At 43.9% G+C, this 6,782-nt stretch overlaps 1 protein-coding gene across 1 annotated transcript in view; it reads left to right on the top strand.

Annotated features, from left to right (window-relative positions):
- The window catches only part of LOC119411074 (large neutral amino acids transporter small subunit 4), a 30,491-nt gene that overhangs the window by 10,327 nt on the left and 13,382 nt on the right, over positions 1 to 6,782 (top strand). The gene's annotated exons all lie outside the window — the stretch shown is intronic.

Raw genomic sequence — 6,782 nt, 5'->3', positions numbered from 1 at the left:
TTAAAATCAGTCCAGTGGGTCACAAGATATTTTACTGACAAACTGTGCTAATTGTAAAAGTTTAAGCTCAAATGTTTAGCAAAGAGCCTGGTTTATGTGATGGGGATGATGTTCAGCAGATTTTAACTCGGCGTCTGTGAAACTGGCTAATTTAAGCTTGCTTAGCGGTGGCGGCCATCATTAATGGTGTTTCAGCGAAGTCAGGTCCTCTGGACGGATTCTTCGTGTTGAAATGTTTTGTCTTTCATCCAAAAGACGTCATCAGTCTCAGGGCGGGGGAGAGGGCGCACTCCAGAAACCATCAGAGACCATCAGAGAGCATCAAACTGGTTGATCCACTATGTGAAGGTGCTTTTTATAAGACTGAGCTTGTTGCAGCTCCTCAGACTGATGAAGTCCTTTGGATGGAAGACGAAACGTTTCAATAAAAATAATCCGTCCAGAGGACCTGATTTAACTTTGCTGGATTTTTCTACCTGGATTATTGAGCATGGATCAGGAGATTTTTAGAAAGGTAGCCGTATATAAACGTTCAGCTACTGGTTATTTTCTGAGAGTTTCTTTAAAGCACATTCCTAGGGTCATTAGATATTTATCTACCCCCAGCCTTCAGTAAATAAAGCAGACATGTGAGGTGACGTCAGGTCGATGGAGGTATGCTGTCTGGGCTTCATCAGCTGCTGTTTGCTAATCTCTGCTTGGCTGCTCTTTACCATGGAAGAAGTCCTACTCAGCGTGTCTGGACCGGGCCGGTCCGAGCTGGTTCTGAGCCCTCCATCAGCAGCCTGCTGAAAGTTTCCAAAGGCTTCAGCAGAAAAACAAAACCCTCTTCCTTCTTTCATTTCTCGGTTTCCTGTTAGGCGGCTGCGTCCAGTTTCCTCTTTACTTCCGCCCCGGCCCAGTTTGAGCCGGTCATGTTTTCCTGTTGCACTGAGTCCGTGGGTCACCTGCTGACCTCTGAACTTCCACTCTGACCAGTCAGCACACTCTGACGTGCTGAGCGTCCAAACGTCTTCATGTTCCAGCACAGTTTCAGTGTGGCCTGAAGCTCATCAACCGGTGGTTGGATGGAAGAGTCACACGACCTCAAATCATTAGAATGTCATGAAAAGGTTCAATACTTTTGACTATAACTTCAGAAATTATTGGAACCTCGTGCACACTGTGCACAGACAACCCCTATGAGCTACAAATGTTGCATTCTGCAAGTCAAGCTACTCCTGAACCAGAGAAGAATCTTACCTGGTCTGACCAGTGGACCAGAACCAGCACAGGACCCAAACCATCACTGGCTGTGGAGACATCACTCTGGACTTGAATAATGTGGATTCTGGACTTCTCCGTCTTCCTCCAGTCTCTGGACCTTCATTTATAAATGACATGAACATTTAATGTGAAGAGAGGACATTGGACCACTGAGAGACAGTCCAGGTCTTTGTCTCCTCAGCAGGTAAGACGCTTCTGATGTCAGCTCTGGTCCAGGAGTGTCTGGACTCGAAGAATGAGACGTTTTTAGTTCATGAAGGAGTTCATCAGCTGATCAGGCTGTGACACCAGGAGTTTACAAGATTCATCCTCTTCATAATATTCTAATCTTCTGACCCTATTTTTTCATTATCTGTAAGTCATAACCATCAAAACTACAAGAAATAAAGACTTGGAATATTTCACTCTATATCTAATGAATCTATGTGAGTTTGACTTTCTGAAACGAGTGACGAAGTATCGAACCTTTCTACGATATTCTTGTTTGTTCAGCTGTACCATCAGAAGACGACACCGGCTCAGCAGCTTGTAGCAACACCTGACAACAGCACGACTTATATTTTTATTGCAATTCACGTGAAGTCTTCTCTCAGCTCAAGACGTAACCTTTGATAGACAAAATGCAAAGTTAACAAAAGAGCCAGGAAGCGACGGCGACGCACCGTACAGCCCGGTGCTTGTGATGGTGGAGGTCAGCAGAAGTAGAGTTGGATAAATCCTCTGGTCAGAGCAGGTGAGGACAAACAGGCAAGATCCCCAGAGTAAACACTTGGAAAGGCTCTGATCAGGTATGCTGTAATCACATGGCACACTTTGAAAGCTGAGAAACACAGAAAACACATTCCTTTGATGATTAAAAGAGTCACCAGAACAGGCGGCTGCGCTCTGGAGAAACATTTCAAGTGAAAAACACCTTGATTATCTGCAAGCTGTTTGTTCACACTGAATCGACTGGACCGACTGTTGCAACGTTCTGTCAGGATTTGGACACTTTGTGATAATGATGAACTGTGATAAATGTAGAGATTTTAAAACTTTTACATTTGTTGCTTCCATTTGTCTTGAGTGGCACGAAGAGCTGAACGTCAGTAATAAGATAAAAGAAAGAATAAAAATAAAGCTACAAAGCCAAGCACACACTGAATTAAAAACTCGGTTTAAAACACAATAAAACAACGAGTTAAACAGATAAAATCAATACCAGTAAAAATGGAGTAAAAGCTAGTCTCGGTTGGTTGAAGGCCAGTGAGGAGGAAGGAGTTTTCAGACTGGTTTTAAAAATGGACAGTGAAGGGGCCTGTTGATGGGTGACGCATGGTGGATCAGAGGCTCGAGAAGGCGGGCCTGAGATCCCAAGGTTTCCGGTTCAACTCCCCAGACCAACAACATCAAAATGAGGGTGGAAAAGGTGAACCACCCACACCTGCCTCCACCCTCATTTGCCCCAGAGCAAGGCCCTCAACCCCCACCATCTGCTCCCAAACAGGTCTCTCTGGAAAATGAGTCCTCGTGACTCAACGAGACTACCTGCATAAATAAAGCTTCAATGAATTAATAAAACTAGGGTCACAGAGTTCATGTCAGTATAGCACCCTGTTACAAGAGTTTAAATTAAAATGTCACCAGAGCAAAACAAATGAATATTCTGATGTCGTGACAGCCAGCTTTAACCAGAGCCATGTTCGGATCACTTGGAAGAACTGTGTTTCAAACACGAACAGTTCCAGTAATCCTGCTCTGACGGTGTGCACACTGAAGACACCACTCGTCACAGATCTGCCTGCCTGAAGGATAACCTTGTTTATAGGTTTTATATATATACCTGCACCTCCTCACACCTGACAGCTGCTCCCACCTACTGGCTCCCACTGGCTTCACAACGCTGACCCCATTAATCCATCCTTGGCATGAGCTGCACACCAGCTTAGACTGTTTTTGGGAAACATCGGTTTCAGCAGCTGACTGCGACTTTGACTCGTAGTAACCCCGAGAGAGTCCTAGTGCCGTGTCAACTCACCACCAGGACCTCCATGCCAAAACTTCTGTTTCCCCAGTTTGATTAGAGGTTTTCTGGAGAGAGGAAAAGACGTTTCTTACGGTTTCTTACGTTAAAACTTGCGTTCTTTTTGCATAAACATCATTAGAGCTCTTGCCAAAGACTTGGCATGAGAAACAGCTGACAGAATGTCAGAGGAAAGACGAGTCTGTTGACCCTGCGTGGTCTGACATCATCAGCTCTGTCCTGTCCTTCCCATCATCTGAGTCAGGAGTCGGACCCCCTCCCTGTCAGCTCACAGGTCACCTCGTGTCAGAGCGGGACTCAAGGTTTTGTGCAACTAGCAAGGCAATGGAAAGCTTCAAGGGTGGAGCGCTTCATTTGGGACGGCAGGAGTTTGACGCTCACCTTTTGATTCAGTCAGGGGAGCGACGTCCGACTGGGGCGAGTGGGATCGAGCAGCTGGGAGCTGCACCCCTGCAGAGAACACTGTGATGGGTGAACACACAAGTCATGGCGTTCAAGAAACAAATGGCAGGAAGTCTTATTAAAGGGGCCAACTCCAAATCATCCAAGTCCCCTCAGCTGCTGTTCTGTTTTTAATGTCTCTGCACAGATTAGAAATAAAAAACTCAGATCATGCACCAAAACGCCCGGCTCGATTGAAACAATGTGTCATGATTTTCGTTTGTGCCAAGTCCTGCAAACAAACTGTAAGAAGTAAATGAAGATGAACGGGGCTTAGTGGAAACGTGACGTTTCTCGGCTCTACTTGGATCTCTACGGCTCAGACAGGTCACAGACAACTGGACTTCATGTGACAGCTTTAATGGTTTTTACACAGTTTCCCAGAGAAAACAGACAGCTGATGATGTCACACACTGACTTTTGAAGTGTTTAACATGTTTAGCAAACAAATGTTTTAGCCTACAAGTATGTTTGCTACATGCACCGACTGTACGTCTGTCACCTGATTCTGTGTAGGACTTTAATTTTTCTCTCTAATCCCCCCCAGAATACAGAGAGTCCACAGCCACGCTTCCACACACTTCAGCTGTGTTGTAGCTCAAAATATTGGTTTGAGCTGGAAGTGAAAGTCTTTTGTCTTGTCCTAACGTTGTAGAGGCTTAAAGATTCACAGCCATTACTGTCTTCTGCTGCTCGGGGCTCAAGAGTCGTAAAGATCTCACTTATAGTTTTTACCACAATAACTGTTTGTTTGAACCTTAACTTTTCTTATTATTTTTTCTGCCTCTAAACCGCTTTTAACTTGGCAGTCAGGGAGTGACAGACACAAGTATGTGGTTACCACAGCGACCAGATAACGTCACCAACAGCAATTTAAATTCAGTTTATTTCTACAGGTTAGTGTCATTGAGCCTCGAGGGCTCATTTACAAGAGAGACCTGTTTTTAACAGAGCGATGACAACAGTGGACAATCTTAAAAGAAAACACATAAACTGAGAAAATAAATGGAAGAAAATTATTTTAAAATGAAACCAAAACAGATATATTGTAAAGAAATGTAACATACTAAAAACAGGAACATGTGCATGGGTTTGTGCCATGAACATAGCAGATGTTTGAATATCGAGATATATATCGTGTATCACTATTTATCTTAAAAATATTGAGATATTAATTTTGGTCCATATCGCCCAGCCCTAGCCACGCCCACTAAATAAAAAAAATTGTACATATATAGGCCACGCTTGTCTGTAAGCTGTGGGTGTCCACGTTGTAACGTGAGATTATTTACAGAGAAAGATGTTACACAGGAAGATTTTTAAAACTTTTAATTAAATACGTTCTGGTAACATACAAATATGTACGTAAATGTTTTTTTTTTTCTGAACAGTGCCTGTAACATGGCTGGTAAAAAAGATTAAATAAAATATATATATATACATATAGCGCCAATTCACAGCAAAGTTGTCTCAGGGCACTGAACAGGAACATTCACATACATGGAAAAGACAATTAATAAAGTTCTGTGTTGAATCTTCACTTCGTCACAGTCTCCCATCCTGAGCAAGCACAAAGGAGACAGTGGGAAGAAAAACTCCCTTTGAACAGGAAGAACCTCCAGCAGAACCAGCTCAGGACGAGAGGCCACCTGCTTCAGCCGGCTGCTTTGAGAGGACAGGAAGGAGAGACAGACACAGAATGGGGCCAACATTTCCTTTAGTCTGGTTCTTGTTGCACGTCTTCCACAGATGATTCAACAAAATGCAACATTTTTTCCTCAGATTATAAAGTAATAATGAGATTTTTTTGTTCTGCAGAAGTTGCATCATAAACTGTCAAAACATTTCTTCAGACATTTTCCCATTTATGGGCTGATAATACGTGTAGCCACCAGTTTCTGTCTAATCTAAGCATTCCTCACATTCTTGTTGGTTATCTACTCGCAGTTTGGATGTCTGTAAGCCACGTGTTTCTCCTGCTTCGTCAGCTTCATCGGACTCCTGCAGGTTGCTGGGTTAAAAACAAAGTGTGGCTTTTCGAGCTGAACGCCTCTTCTTGCAGCATTCTCTCGACTCTGCAGCAAACTGTGAAACCAGTGCGATAAACTCTCCCTTGAATGCAGCACGGCCTTATCGGAAGGCACTAATCAGGAGCGCTGATTCATTATGCACTTTGATGCAGGACTGACTCTGCAGGTTTACTCAGCTCTACAAGGACAAAACATGACAGCAAATATGTGCGGCGATACTTGATGTGCCCTTCACAGAACAGAAGGATGACAAAAGCATTGTTAGCCGACAGCTTTAGGTTAACACCTGCAGAACGAAGCTGCTGGTGCACATGTTCCACTCGCTGCAGGAGAAGTACAGTTTGTGTGACTGAGACCTGATGAACCAGTCGGATTACAGTACCAGGAGAGCACGTCAAATCCTGCAGGAGTTTTTCAAATGTTCCGCCCCTGAAGGGTGAACGTGTCCATGTCGGTGTGGGTCTGTGTGTCATAGTGCAGTCAGTTTGACAGATATTTGTCTAAAACGTGGTGTGGTGGTCCCCGAGTCTGATCCACAGCTTCCACAGAGCTCCAACAGATTGTGAAAGCTCTTTGCTTAACATGTTCCTATTAATCATTTGGTGTCAGCTGTATATCAGGACAAATCTCATTGAAACTTTCAGGAAATAACCTCTGGACAAACCTCTACGACTGATTACCTGTCTTAGCTAGCCCAATTCAAGATGGCTGCCACAGCCAACTGACTGCAGTTAAATTCAGTTTATTTATAAAGCACCTAGTCGTCTCAGGGCACTGAACAGAAACATTCACATACATAAAAACGGAGGATTAATAAAGTTCTCTATCTAAGAAGCAGCAGACTCATTGAATCTTCACTTCATCACATTCTCATCCTGAGCAAGCACAGTGGCGACAGTGGAAAGAAAAACTCCCTTTAACAGGAAGAAACCTCCAGCAGAACCAGCTCAGGACAAGAGACCACCTGCTTAGACTGGCTGGTTGAGAGGACAGGAAGGAGAGACAGATGAACACAGAATGGT

Source organism: Nematolebias whitei, chromosome 6 (assembly GCF_014905685.2).
Source record: "Nematolebias whitei isolate Nwh7 chromosome 6, NemWhi1, whole genome shotgun sequence".
NCBI classification, from domain to species: Eukaryota; Metazoa; Chordata; class Actinopteri; order Cyprinodontiformes; family Rivulidae; genus Nematolebias; species Nematolebias whitei.
This window is presented reverse-complemented; position numbering and strand designations above follow the sequence as displayed.